Source organism: Mytilus galloprovincialis, chromosome 7, assembly GCF_965363235.1.
Source record: "Mytilus galloprovincialis chromosome 7, xbMytGall1.hap1.1, whole genome shotgun sequence".
NCBI lineage: Eukaryota > Metazoa > Mollusca > Bivalvia > Mytilida > Mytilidae > Mytilus > Mytilus galloprovincialis.
Genome location: NC_134844.1, coordinates 19,678,572 through 19,693,397, shown reverse-complemented (window position 1 = coordinate 19,693,397; position 14,826 = coordinate 19,678,572). Strand labels below are relative to the sequence as shown.

General features: G+C 32.9%; 1 long non-coding RNA gene across 1 annotated transcript; it reads right to left on the bottom strand.

The window, feature by feature from the left end:
• Positions 1-6,666: 6,666 nt before the first annotated feature.
• Positions 6,667-12,672, bottom strand: LOC143082484 (uncharacterized). The gene is made up of 2 exons (XR_012980406.1): positions 12,257-12,672; positions 6,667-9,091 (listed from the first exon to the last, which is right to left on the bottom strand). It is a non-coding gene; the product is annotated as an uncharacterized LOC143082484 (long non-coding RNA).
• Between the last annotated feature and the right edge of the window lie 2,154 nt (positions 12,673-14,826).

The window sequence follows — 14,826 nt, the reverse complement described above, 5'->3', positions numbered from 1 at the left end:
TACTCGTTTACTTTCATTAACTGTCGTACCGAAGAATTTTTGAAAAAGGTTCATATTGCTTTTTAAAGAAGTGTTTAAATTGGAAATCATTTGTAATGCATGAATTGACATGTGGATTTACAGAAAGTGTTAAAAATACCAAATTATAGATTAATTAAACTATGCTCTATAGAAATTGTATATGAATCATTTCATATTATAAAATGTATATGGATGAATTTTGTAAAGTATTTTTTGTCATGCTATTCACGGTAGAGGAAAGTAAAATCACAAAAAAATACTGAGCTCCGAGAAAAATTCAAAACGAAATGTCTTGCATCGTTCAAATCAATTCATCTTATCAAATTTATATAGATACATTTTGTAAAGTATTTTTTGTCATGCTAATCATGGTAGACATTTAAAAAATTCATTCATTAGTCAGACAAAAAAAATCACATAGTACATTTGTTCTTAATAAAGGCTGAAATACATATTTTATTTTAAAAAGACCACACAAATTTGAAAGAAGATCATATCTGAGTGAATTTCATAAATAGAAAATACCTTGTTATGCCCAACTACAATAGTAGAGGAGCATTATGTTTTCTGGTCTGCGTGTCCGTTCGTCCGTTCGTTCGTCCGTTCGTTCGACCGTCTGTCCCGCTTCAGGTGAAAGTTTTTGGTCAAGGTAGTTTTTGATGAATTTGAAGTCCAATCAATTTGAAACTTAGTATACATGTTCCCTATGATATGATGTTTCTAATTTAAATGCCAAATCAGATTTTTAAGCCCATTTCACGGTCCACTGAACATAGAAAATGATAGTTCCAGCGTCAGGTTAAAGTTTTTGGTCAAGGTAGTTTTTGATAGAGTTGAAGTAAAATCAACTTGAAACTTAGTATTAAAACATTTGACTTTTCTACACTTTACACAAGTATTCCACATTCCAAACTTAAAGACAAATTGAAAGAGTTGGTATTGCTTTGTTTCATAAAAACGAATGGCCAACGTAGATACAAGTATCTTGTCTTAGGGAGGGATACATCCTACTTTGTAAAGGATCACTCTGATTCAGACAAAAAATCTCTGAAACTGACATTATCAAGATGCTTGATTTCTTGATTGACAACATATTTGTTACGTTCGGAGGATGTGTTTTTCAACAGACTGTCGGCATTCCAATGAAAACCGACTTGTTTCTTTATTGTTATGACGATGACTTTATACAGGAACTTCTTAGGAAGAAAGATAAGAAGTAAACAATATCCTTTAACTCTATTTTCCGCTGTATAGATGATGTTCTTTCACTAAATAATTCAAATTTGGTGACTATGTTGAACGCATCTATCCAATCGAATTAGAAATAAAGGATACAACAGATACAGTTAAGTCGGCCTCATATCTTGACTTACAACTAGAAATTGATGGTCGGTTGAAAACAAAACTTTACGACAAAAGAGATGATTTCAGCTTTCCAATTATGAACTTTCCATTTCTAAGCAGCAACATTCCAGCAGCACCTGCATACTGATTACATATCTCCCAATTGATATGATATTCCCGTGCTTGCATTTCCTATCATGATTTTCTTTATAGAGGGCTGCTGCTGTTAAACCAAGAGTTCCAAATTGTGATGTTGAAATCATCCCTTCGTTAATGTTACGGACGCCATGAGTTGGTTGACCGTTATGGAATAACCGTTTCACAATTGATATCGGATATGTTCCTTACGTTGTAACTACAATCTCCTTCCCTTTCATGAATGTGACTTACCGAATTAGACTATTTACCGGATTTGTTATAACATGAGCAACACGAAGGGTGTCAGGATCTGCTTACCCTTCCGGAGCACCTGAAATCACCCCTAGTTTTTGGTGCGGTTCATGTTGCTTATTCTTGAGTTTTCTGTGTTGTGTCATGCGTACTATTGTTTGTCTGTTTGTCTTTTTCATTTGAGCAATGGCGTTGTCAGTTTATTTTCGATTTATAAGTTTGACTGTCCCTCTGATATCTTTCGTCCCTCTTTAAGTACACATGTTCCCTATGATATGATCTTTTCAATTTAAAATGCAAATTAGATTTCTTTACCCCAATTTCAAGATCCACTGAACATAGAAAATGATAGTGTTAGTGGGGCATCCGTGTACTATGGACTCATTCTTGTTTTACATAATGTACAATCAACAGTGTTTTCCATGTATAATTCGCTTTTGGTGGTATTTTTTCGTATTACGTTTCTTGTATACAACTAGATATCACTGACATCGGATTTTTCTCTATCTTTAAATGAAATGTAAATAAAGGGTAATTCTAATATAATGATAAAAGTTCTGTCCGAAGGAAAGGATAACGAATTCGCTTTCTCCCGCAAGTGTATACTCATGAAGGCATATTTCAGAAAACTGTTCGATTCTCAAAGATTCTCTTGAAAAAGTAACACTAGATCTAATTAATAATTCAAAAGTTTAGATTTGAGCTTTTCTCTCGAAAGAAAAATTCATTACAGCAGTGCGTACGCGTGAAAAGTAAAATAATAAAAATACTGAACTCCGAGAAAAATTCAAAACGGAAAGTCCCAAATCAAATGGCAAAATCAAATAATCAAAAAACATCAGACGAAGTGGTATTTTTATTTTCTAGCGCTAGGTCAATACCACTACAGGAGGATTGGAAGTCCCTGAAGGTATCAATCGCTCTTAAGTTAGAGCTTCTGTTCTGACATAATTTATAACATCTTTTTTTTAATAACTAAGAAACTGAGGTTCCATCTGCCTCAGGGATAAGTAAAGGCAACAGTATTATACCGCTGTTCGAAACTTATCAATCGATTGAGAAAATCTGGGTTACAAACTAAAACTGAGAAAAACGCATCAAATATAAAACGAGAACAACGACACAACAGAAACATAACGTTAAAATGTAAAACACACAGAAACGAACTATAACAATTGCCATTTTCCTGACTTGGTACAGGACATTTTAAGAAAAGAAAATGGTGGGTTGAACCTGGTTTTATGGCATGCCAAACCTCCCGCTTTTATGGCAATGTTAAATATAACATTACAATGACAACATTACATGACAGGACTACAATACAAATAAATGGATAAGAATTTAGCTGATTTTTACTTTTCTTTTTCGTCATTCACAACTCCCTGCTAATATTTAAAATATATTAATACTTACATTAACTGTCGTATAGAAGAGCATTTGAAAAAGGCTTCACCATGCATTGAATTTGCCTACTTTTTTGCTATTAAGAAGTGTTTGAATTGGAAATCATTTGTTCTGCGTGCATTGACATGCGGATTTACAGAAAGTGTTAAAAAATGCCAAATTATAGATAAATTAAACTATGATCTATAGAAAATTTATATGTCTTGCATCGTTCAATCAATTCATCTGATCAAACGTATATAGATGCATTATGTTATATATTTTTTGTCGTGCTATTCATGGTAGAGACATACATGATTATTTCAAAATTTCATTCATTAGCCAACCATGAAAACCACAAATTACATGTGTACTAAATGGAGACAGAAATACACGTTTAACATGAAACAAACACACACATTTGAAAGAAGATTGATCATATGTGTGTGAATTTATCCAGACTTTTCAACTGGCCAAATATCTTTTTTGATACATGGTGTGCTATAAACATTTTTTTTTCTGTTTAATCCTAAAGGTTTTTTTTTAGATAAAGATGCCTGGTTAAAACTAGATATCACTGGAATCGGTATTTTCTCTATTTCAAAATGAAATGCAACTTTAATGTAATTCTAATATAATCTGTCCAAAGAAAATGATAAAGAAATTGCCTTCTCTCACAAGTGTATACTCATGAAGGCATATTTCAAACGGGGAAAACTGTTCGATTCTCCAAGATTCTAACAGGGTCTCTTGAAATATTTGCTGCATTTGCCATAAAATTAGTTTTCAATATTTCAAACAAAAAGGAAGGTTTTTTGAGTGTCCCATTAAACCACATTTCTTTATTCTAATCCTTAGTCATGCTGATAACTCAGCATGTATTTATTGAAGCTAAACACGCAAATATTTCTATCAAATACCAACAAAGTATACTTTTTTTAATGTTATGTTCCCTTTGTTGCTATTTCATTTTGGGAATTACCACATGCATTCATCCCATCAAGATCATTGTTTAAAGAAGAATGTTTCATACTTAATGCATGTTTCCTGGGGTTGAAGTCATAAAACTTTGCTCAGTGCTCGGAGCACAAAAATCATGCTTGAAACATGAAATCCAGCATTTTGATTGGTTGATTTTGGAGTATGAGTACAAAAAACTGACTCGAAAGTTTTATGACCGCAAGGCCTGATAAACGGAAAATAATCTTATTTGAACATATTCCACCGCCAATAATAAGCGCATAATAGAGAATTCCAATAAAATGACATTACTCGACATAACCATCTGAACGTATTAAGGTCAAGTCAGGAGTCTACTTCGTCAAAAGAGGGGCGAAAGATACACGAGGGACTTTCAAACTCATAGATCGAAAATAAACTGAGAACGCCATTGATATCAAAGAAAAAGACAACCAGACGAATAATACTACAAAAGACACAACAGAGAAAACTAAAGAATAAGCAACACGAAAACCCACCAAAACGCAGGTGCTCCGGAAGGATAATCAGATCCTGCTCTAAATGTGGCACCCGTCGTGTTGCTCATGTTATTACAAACACGTTAAATAGTCTAATTCGGTAAGTGAAATTCGGGAAAAGGGAATGGGATTGTAGTTACGACATAAGGAACATGTCCAATATCATCTGTGAAACGGATATTCCATAATGGTCAACTAACTCGTGATGGCGTCCGTAAAATTTACGAATGGATGATTTCAACTTCACCATTTGGATTTAATAGTTTCCTTGTAAGCAGCAACCCTCAAGGAAATCATTATAGGAAATACAATCCCAGGAATATCGTATCAATTGGAGATATAAATCCGTATGCAGGAGTTGCTAGAATATTACTACATAGAAATGGAAAGTTCACACTTGGGAAGCTGAAATCATCTCTTTTGTCGTAAAGTTACGTTTTCAACCGACCATCATTGTCAATTTGTAGATGTAAGTAGATATGAGGCAAACTTAACTATATATGTTGCATCCTTTATATCTAGTTCGATGAGATAGATAGGTTCAACAAAGTCACCAAATTTTTAATTATTTATTGCGAGAACATCATCTATTTAGCGGAAAGTAAAGTTCAAGGATATTGACAACTTCTTTTTTTCTGCCTAAGAAGTTCGTGTTTGAAGTCAGACTCATAATAACAAAGGAACAAGTCGGCAAGTAGAGGGACAAAATTGGTTCCAATGGGAATGTCGATAGATACGTCATCCAAACATAAAATATATGTTTTTAATCAAGCAATCAAGCATCTTCATAATGCCAGTTTCAGAGAAATTTTCATTTGAATCAGAGTGATTCTTTACAAAGTAGGATTTATCCCTCCTTATGACAAGATACTTGTATCTACGTTGGCCATTCTTTTTTATGAAACAAAGCAAAACCAACTCTTTCAATTCGTCAAATTATCTGCCCATATCTCCAGCCAATTTTTACAATCGTAAAATTGGAAGCAGTTGTCGTGATGACGCGGTGCCAATTTAGCTTTTAAAACCTATAAATTTACTCTCATAGCACCATAACTATCCTTACTTGCCAGTTGTATTTTAGAAGATAAATGCATCTACTAGTTATTGAGCATCATTTAAAGTACATTTCTGCGTTATCATAAAGTCAACTTAAAAACTATTGTCTTATCGGTTGTCAGATGGGTTTTTCGAAAGTTCAAAAACAATTTAAAAAATCTTATTAAATATTTCGTGAAAGGGCAGATTAAAAATTGTAGGTTGAAAACTACAAACTCTAGATAGAACACACAAAATGACGGGTTTTTTTTTGGTTGAAAAGTCTCTTATCAAGTACTTTTAGTAAAAACACTAATTATGATCAGTGAGAAGCGTAATATTCTCTAAACAATAGATTGTTACAGAGTAGGCCCTGTAGTGTTATGTACCACCTAAAATCAACCTGTTGCTTAAAACTAATAGAATCTGAAACGAGGTGATGTATCAAATAGCTTTGTTTTATACGTTTTTAAGTCAGATTAGTCAATTAAAACACGCCCGAACATAGACATAGTGCACTCGACCTTCTATATTCTTTTAAATTTTTCACCATCTTTATGATTTTCCCATAAAAACTGTCACCGGGGCAGAGATGCTGACTAGCCTTCCAACTGATTTTATTATAATGAGTCTTATTTAGGCGTTACGCGCAAATAGCAGAACAAATTATAAGCCTGGTATATTTGATTATGAAAAGGTCATATTCTGCGGAATATGTCACCCTAATAGAATAATTATTCTAACCCTTTATCCCTGAAGATAGCGAAGATTCAGCAACTATCACATTTTTTAAACATTTAATCTCTGATCGACCTCTTATATTGAACCAACCCAAACCATATATAAAAACTTTAATGACTATCATATATATATATTGTCTTTTTTTGGCACATGATATTAAATTATGATTTGTGGACGTTAAACTTGCTTTTTAAAAAGAAATAAACGTATGGAAAGTTCTTTGTTGTATGGGCCAAAAATGTGCGGTGTACCGGCGTTTGAATATAACAAGATCTATAAATAATAAGCTTTAAATACTTTTCAACATTTTACCAAAATATACTTAAAACGAAAAACTATTGATCGTGTACCCGTTGATGCAGTTTGTTATAATATTGCAATTTCACATGTAGTATATCCGACTGAACTTTTAAGACATACATAGTCATTTTATATGATGTGGATATTTTGTTCAGTTTTCGTTAAAATGATTAAACTTCAGGTACCAGTTTTTAGTTTGAGTATGAGACGCGAATATCACTACAGCTCTTTTATAACGACATTCTTAATAATCGTTTTCTTTTAAAAGTTTAACCATATGAGCCTCCATTGAAAATCTTTCCAGATGCCGCATCCAGGATAGTTTTTCTAATAAACACTTTTCTATTAGGCAATCCATCACGGGTAATATTTTGCGTAATTATACATCATATGCAATAACAATAAAGTTCTCGAACTCTATCGCGCATTTGGCCTATTCTAAGACAAGCTGATTGGTTCCCATACTTATTAATACGATTGATATCACCAAGAATTTTAATATTGTTTTTATCGTTGTATTGCACTGTTGCTTCATATAAAGCATTTCCTGGGTTTGTCCAAAAAGTTATACGAAGTCGAGTTTGTTCGGCAATATTCCACAAATAACTGCGGAAAGAAAAGGAACGCTCTTTTTCTGTATCACGCACCATGTCAGAAAAAACTGATCTCGCACTACGAACAGATTGAATTACTACTTTGGCACATTTTGATTTTACTGCTTCTAAAATATCATTGATTTGATCCACAACAGCATGGACTGAATCTACTACACGCTCGTCCTGTATTGAAACATTTTTTGTTGTATAACAGGGACAGTAATGTTCAGAAATATCAGCATCTATGCAACTTCTAGACGATGGAATTTCACGAAACAAGCTTATTCCTCGAGGCAACTTTTTAAAATCTGATAAGCTATCTTTCTTTTGAAAATCTCCATGCAGTATATCCTTCAGAGTTTCATAAACGTCAAAAGCAGTTGTCATTCTCTCTGTATTTATTTTCAAATTCTTGTGAATGTGGTTAAATCTTGATTTAATGTGATCTGGTAAAACAATGGTAAAAAGAGGTAGTAAATTAGAAATTCGACCAATTTCTGTATTTTGAATTTCACTATATCGAGGTCCATGATCGCTCATAAATATCATGATGGCATTATCAAGTTTCTTTGTTTCCTTCATCGATTTGAAAAAGTCTAGGTAATCATTATCTGCCAAGCCTACCATGTTCAGAAAGTCGTGACCGATTTCATTTGTCCAAGCAAATGCAAATTTTCTTTTCAATTCATAATTATCTAAAAAACGCTTAAAATATTGCAATATTAATTGATACTTATAAACATTACCAAAACACATAGGAGAAGTATTACCGAGGGGAATATTATGATGTTGTAAAAACTTAAGGGTATATTCAACAGCCAAACTATTAGATTTAACTTTATCAATTGCCTGAAACAGAGGCTGAATATAATGATGAGACGGTTGTTTTCTAAAGATGTCAACAAAAGTGGCAACCTGTACCCAGTCCTCCGCGTACATATCTATACAACCTTTCTCGGAATAATTGTTAAACATATACTGTATGTTGTTTATACCCACTTTATGTTCATCGCCGTATGCTTTTAATCCAGTAAACAATGGCAGTAAATTCGGATATGAACCATCACCGACTCGCGTATATCCTTTAAACATATAAGCACTCAAATTATGTCGTAAAAAGTTTAACGTTTTCGGAATTTTGCGTTCTGCTATAAGTCTTGATAGAGAATCAATACCAATGATATATACACTTAAATTCGTTTTAGTTTCTTCTGCCAGTTTACGATTACCAAAAACTTGTTTACTGTCAATATTCATATGCAAGTTATTATAAAGTAGTTTTCTATTCGAATCATAACATTCTGCATGAACAAAGTCACCATCTAAATAAGCAGGTTGAACATAATCCATTTTAGACGAGAATTTAATTTTTGACTCCGAAACCCGTTGTATATATCGATATTCACATTTTATATCTGAATAACCAGAAAAACTTACAGCAGTTTTATTCATTGTAATATATCCTTTAGAATCAACATACAACAAATCTAACCAACCTTCGCATGGTAAGACCTGTTGGTCCCAGAAGAACTGGTCCACTGAATGGTCGTATATATCATACACCGGAAGTGTACATGGTTTATTAACATTCGGATTCCGAAAAACATGAAAGACAGGAAGATTGTAACGGTAATTTAAATAAACAAACGCAGACATGAAAATGATAAAATATATTAACTTAGTGAAGGTTCTTCGTGTTCTTGCTATCTTTATACAAACATATCTCAAAACTTTCTTCACAGAATAAACTCCATATATTAACGACACATGTTTACTTTGTCTTTGTCTTGTCATTCTAAACTCCTGTAAAAGACAAAACATTAATCAGTAATATGTTACAGGGTGATTTTAAGTAGACGGATGATTACCATAAATATAAAATTGAGAATGGTAATGGGGAATATGTTAAAGAGACAACAATCCGACAGAAGAGCAGACAGCAGCTGAAGGCCACATGTTTACTTAACTTTGCGAAGACAAATTTATTCGTACTACCATTCGAATCAGTTATACGGCAAGATCTGCAACAAGGAGCAGATATATCTTATCCTGTAATTAACCATAATGGCACAAGAGAAACGGCCACAGTATGGCTAGAATTTTCATCTGGAAAACAGAAAACAGTTGGCATATTTTTGTTTTAGAAATTTCACATGTACAATTGGAGTCCAGCACGGTAGCGTGTTGTGTTGGATAAATCTTATCCTATAAATGTTCACCCAGGGTATCGGACGTTTTACAGACGCCTCAAGGAGATGCTAATATACCTTAAGTATTGACACAGTCAGATTCATGCTGAAAGATGTAATTCCTACCACAAAATGACAACTAATCAGAGTTATAATATAGCGGAACCCAGTGAGGGCAAACTACAATATTTTCGATCGACAAAAGATTGAAAATGCGAAATATAAAGGCGTCATATATTAGAGCAAGCATGTTGATAACGTCAATTAGATATAAAACTGCACATGTGCTTTTATTTAAAAACATAAAAGCCGGTTTTATATAAAATAAAGAGATGCGGTATGATTGCCGATGAGCCAACTATCAACTAGAGATCAAATGACGTAGAAGCTAGCAATTAAAAGTAGTCGTACGGCCTTCAAAAGTTAGCAAAAACCAACACTGTAGAGCAAGCTATAAAAGCCCAAGTATAAAACATGTAGAAAAATACAAATTGGAGAACCAGCGAATGAAAACAGCAACAAACGATAGCCACTGAATTACATGCTAATGGCTTTGGAAAGACGCATACAGAATTTGGCGGGGTTTACCCTGGTTGCTAGTAAAACTTAATTACGCCTTAGATATATGCTTTTAGATGTTCATTAGATAACCAATGAATACTAAAGTACCGTATGGGTTCCTTCTTGAAAAGAAGACAACACAAAGAAATACAACATGGATGTACCACTCCGTCTGAAATGGCAATGGAATCCGTGTCGTTCGATCAGTTTTACAACCATTAAATCGAAAAGAATAAGGAATCGTTGTGTGTGGCACTTTTCTCCTGATGTCAGTAGTTGGTATTGCAATAGGGACGTGTAATAAACTTTTATATAAAAAAACGAAACTTTACCACGTCGTGGTCGTCTAATTTAGTGTCTGTAGTGCTCACTTATATTGTATATCACTATAAGATGTGGTTTTGTTTTCGTATCATTATAATAGTTACTAAAATCATAACTTGTTTTTAAAATCTATCATTTGATCTACCTTCTTAATAGATGATAATGCTTTTTCCATTTATAATCCTTACAAACTATGAAAATGTTGCACAGCATGTAGCTATAAAACAAGTCCGATGACCTATACCTTTAATATGTTTTTTTAAATATTTGAAATAGCACGATATGAACTACATTTATGAACTTAAAATTTATCATTGTTTTTATCACAACCAATAACAAGCTACCAGTACTAATACTGCATGTGCAATTAGCAACACAGAACTTTTTATTTCAGATAAATTCATTTCGCGTTTACTACTGTTTCTATACTAATTCTGTGGTAAATTCCATGAACATATTTTTTGTTTGTCGTATTGCTAATGATATCTGCCACGTGTCTTTCAGACGTAAAGCTAGTATTACATCCATTAAAAAAAGTATCAAAGAATGAATATGTGCTTTCGCCCTGTTTTATGGATGGAGGTTTCAAATGATATCAGTAAAAATGACACGTTACTGAATAAACGCAGTGCGTCCACTGACCAAGCAATAGACACTTGCTTTGCGAATAAGTTTTATAGTCACCATCAACGATTCGATGTGTCAGTGTCGCACCTCACGACAGACATGGTTTAGCCATCTACAAGTATGCTGTCAAAATAGTTGACTGATGTGTCCTATTCCTCTGTCGTGAGATGTTTTTTTTACCATTGAGTAAAGATTGCAATGGCGGGTGAATCATGCATAGCAGGAAACCCATATTGTGTTAACTCTCCCCGATTCTCTCTTTTAATTTGTGCTATGTATATATAGTACCATACTTTTAATTAAGAACAAATATATATGTCTCTACGTTTCAATAATCCGTTTAAACAAATGCCAGTCAATAAAATGAATAACTGCTTAAACTTGACAAATATGTATATTGACTTCTTTAAGCTACACAATCTTAAAGGCCAAAAAGAAGAACAGAATAGGCTCTTTACATAGATAAAGTAGTATTACAAATAAGGCAACAGTAGTATACAACTGTTCATTTATTCATACAAGAAACCCATTTTGTGCCAGTTCTAGAAAATAAGATTCGACAAAATACACAGCTTTATCACATCTCAATCTACAATTTCGCTATTTATATTTATAGAAAACAAAACCACACCCTATAGAATAAAAGACACTTATTCTAATCAGGACGGTGTTATATTTAATGTAGACATAAACGATAAATGTTTTCTGGTTAAATCTGTACAAATCAAATGATTTTAAAGAAAAACATGAATACCATCTTTAAAAAAGTAGATACATAAATCGATGAACATGGCTTGTAATTGTATATGTAAGGACCCGGAGGAAGTATGAACGAAATAATGAAAAAGGAACACAGAAAAATTAAAATATAATAGGAAGATGGCCAACAAATCCTGAAGTTTAAAAAACATTAATCAAAAGAAAAAACAATACATTTTATAGATATATGGACACTATTACATTCTACTGGACAATACACGTGAAGAGAAGAATAAACCAATGACCTTGATGCAAGCAAGATTGACTTTCTTCTGATCAGTGAAAAACTTATCGAGAACACAGATTTCAGACCAGCCATGATCTCCGGGAAAAAACTTAACTTTGAAAAACGCTTTATAGATTATTTTCGACTGCTGAGAGGATCGATGATAATAAACTTAAAATGGTTCGAATGAAGTTATAAGATTATATCCTAGTAGGACATTGGAAATAAAGCAAACAAATCTACCAGCATGTGTTATCTGTAAAGTGACAGGCATTGACTTACCTTCGATTTCATTGTGTAGTTATTTCAAGTAGTTATGACAAAAATGTATACACCTTCACAAAAAATTTATATTGATAAGCATGTCAAATTCTTTAAACCGTTCTAAAAGGACGTTGTGTATCTGCATATTACCCCTATATTCTATTGTAAGCCTATGCGTCTATGTTGGTTAGCCACCTTTATCAGCAGACATGCTTTTAAGCGATACACCTCGTGTATGATTGTGGCTCCGTATGGTTCAAATTAGGCAAGTAGCCAGTTTCAGGAGAGTTGATATCGGTAAACGTTAGTGGACGATATCCGTTCGTTGTCCGCCCAATGATGGCAAAATTATCCCAAACAGTGACCCTTTTGATCAGGTGTGCTAAATATACATACTACCACTACGTTCCCCTCTTCAATCAAAAGACCTTTAGTTTAAATATACTACCGTTTAAGTCAAAGCGTCTTTTTGTTTGTAATGTTTGTACAACCTATATATCCTGAAAGACAAAATAAAGTTGTGTCATTATCCCGTGACAAACGGAAATATGCAGTAATTAAACAGTTTTTTACATAGCAATAATACAAAATCTTAAAAGGTTACAGGAAATGAGTATTCAATATAATATGATTGCTATTATTGTACATTGACGTCCCGTATTCACTTTCTTTTTCAAATGCAGCTAGTCTCATAATTTAAATACTTGTAAAAATGTACTTGCATTGCATTTATCCGACCTTTATAATATAGTGTAAAGAAAAAAAGTATTTGGACTTTAAAATTGTCGATTTTTATTTAAGACGCATAAATCATATTAAAATAATAATCCAATTGTTTCATAAAAGAGTAGGCTCATTCCGCCTGTGACCTGCTAAATCAACATTTGGTCTTACAGATAGAACAGAAATACATGTATACTTGTTTATCAAAATATCCAAAGATACAGGATAAATCGGATGTAATGGAAAATTCTATTGTATATATATATGTGTAAGCGTTTGTAAGCACCACTTCTTTTTGACCAATGTAAAATAGATTGATTCAAGTACTAAATCGAAATTTTACACATACTTATACTTACAACTGTCTCACCTACAGGTCAGGAGACAGCGATGTAGTTAAAATTTTAAAAGATACAGTTTGCAGTTTAAATTTTCTAGACCTCACTAACTTTGCCGACCCTTTGATGAATTTTAGGAAAGAAGCTTTAAAAATATTTTTTTTGTGCTTTAAACGTTAAATGTTTTTTTGTAAAGAATTCAATAACTTTGTCCGACCTTCCATGGATTACGAAACTTAGATTCTTCATTATTAAGAAAAAACAGATCAAATATTAACACGAATTATTCAGTCGTTATGTTCGCTGACTCTGCTATTACTTTATTAACATTGTAGCATGTAGGAGAGATCGATTACAGGGAGGGACTGAATTATTTGGGTTAAGCAAATACGTTGAATATCTAAATAACTTTGTTTTGGATTTTTAGATAACATTCTTGTGTTTAAAATATAAAAACTCAAATGAAATTGTCAATTGGTCAAGGAATTTTACAAAACTTTGACTAATGCTTCTTCCTAATTGGATCATAGCTGAGTAAAACATCACGATAGATTTTTTTGTTTCTGTTCTAAAGTTTACTGAAAAATGAACATAGTCAAATGGCAGTCAACAAAATTTACTTACAGTGACTTATAGTCTGACTAATCGGTGGCCGCTCCTGTAGTTTTTCTTTATAAAAGGGAAATTAAAAAGGTATAGGCAGTGGAATAAAACATGTTTTTCCCTTTGCCTTGTGGGACATTGAGGTTTTTTCAGCCTTGAAAAGTCACATCTCCCTCAGGTGATGCTCTCAGGAAATTAGTCCAAATAATTATGACATCTTGAAAGGCTATTATATTTTTTTCTTTGACGAATTACATCGCAGGAAGGCGTCAAAGAAAAAAATTAAAATAGCCTTCCAAGACGTCATATTTATTTGGACTATCAGGAAATATGATTTTTCTTGCATGGGTGAGCAAATGTTCATATCTCCCCCAGTCACGGGAAATAAATGTATAATAATCACCAAAAAGTTAAAAAAAAAAAAAAAAAAAAAAAATGAACTCCGAGGAAAAATCAAAAAGGAAACTTTAAGTCCGAAATCAAATGGCAAAATTAAAAGCTTAAACACATCGATCGAATGGATAACAACTGTCATATTCCTAATTTGAAGCCGGCATTTTCTTATGTAGAAAATGGTGGATTAAGATAAACCTGAATTAATTTATTGAGGATTAAAAATTAATAAAACTTGATACCGAATGAAAATGAATTGCTTTGTTCGCACCAGCGGGCGTATGACATTAATATATTGCGCCGATTTTTAAAATTTTCATTCTTTCATTTGCGCTGATTTCATTTTTTCATTTGCGCAGATTTTATATAGTTTGACATAGGTAAGTATATACTGGCCATACATATTGGAAGGTCAGTGCAAATGATCGCGAGCAAGGTATACTTATTTTTTCTACAAACTTCAATATTGATTGTCTTAGCAATGATATATCTGAAATATTTATAGATGAAATTGTTAAGTGCTGTCCGAAA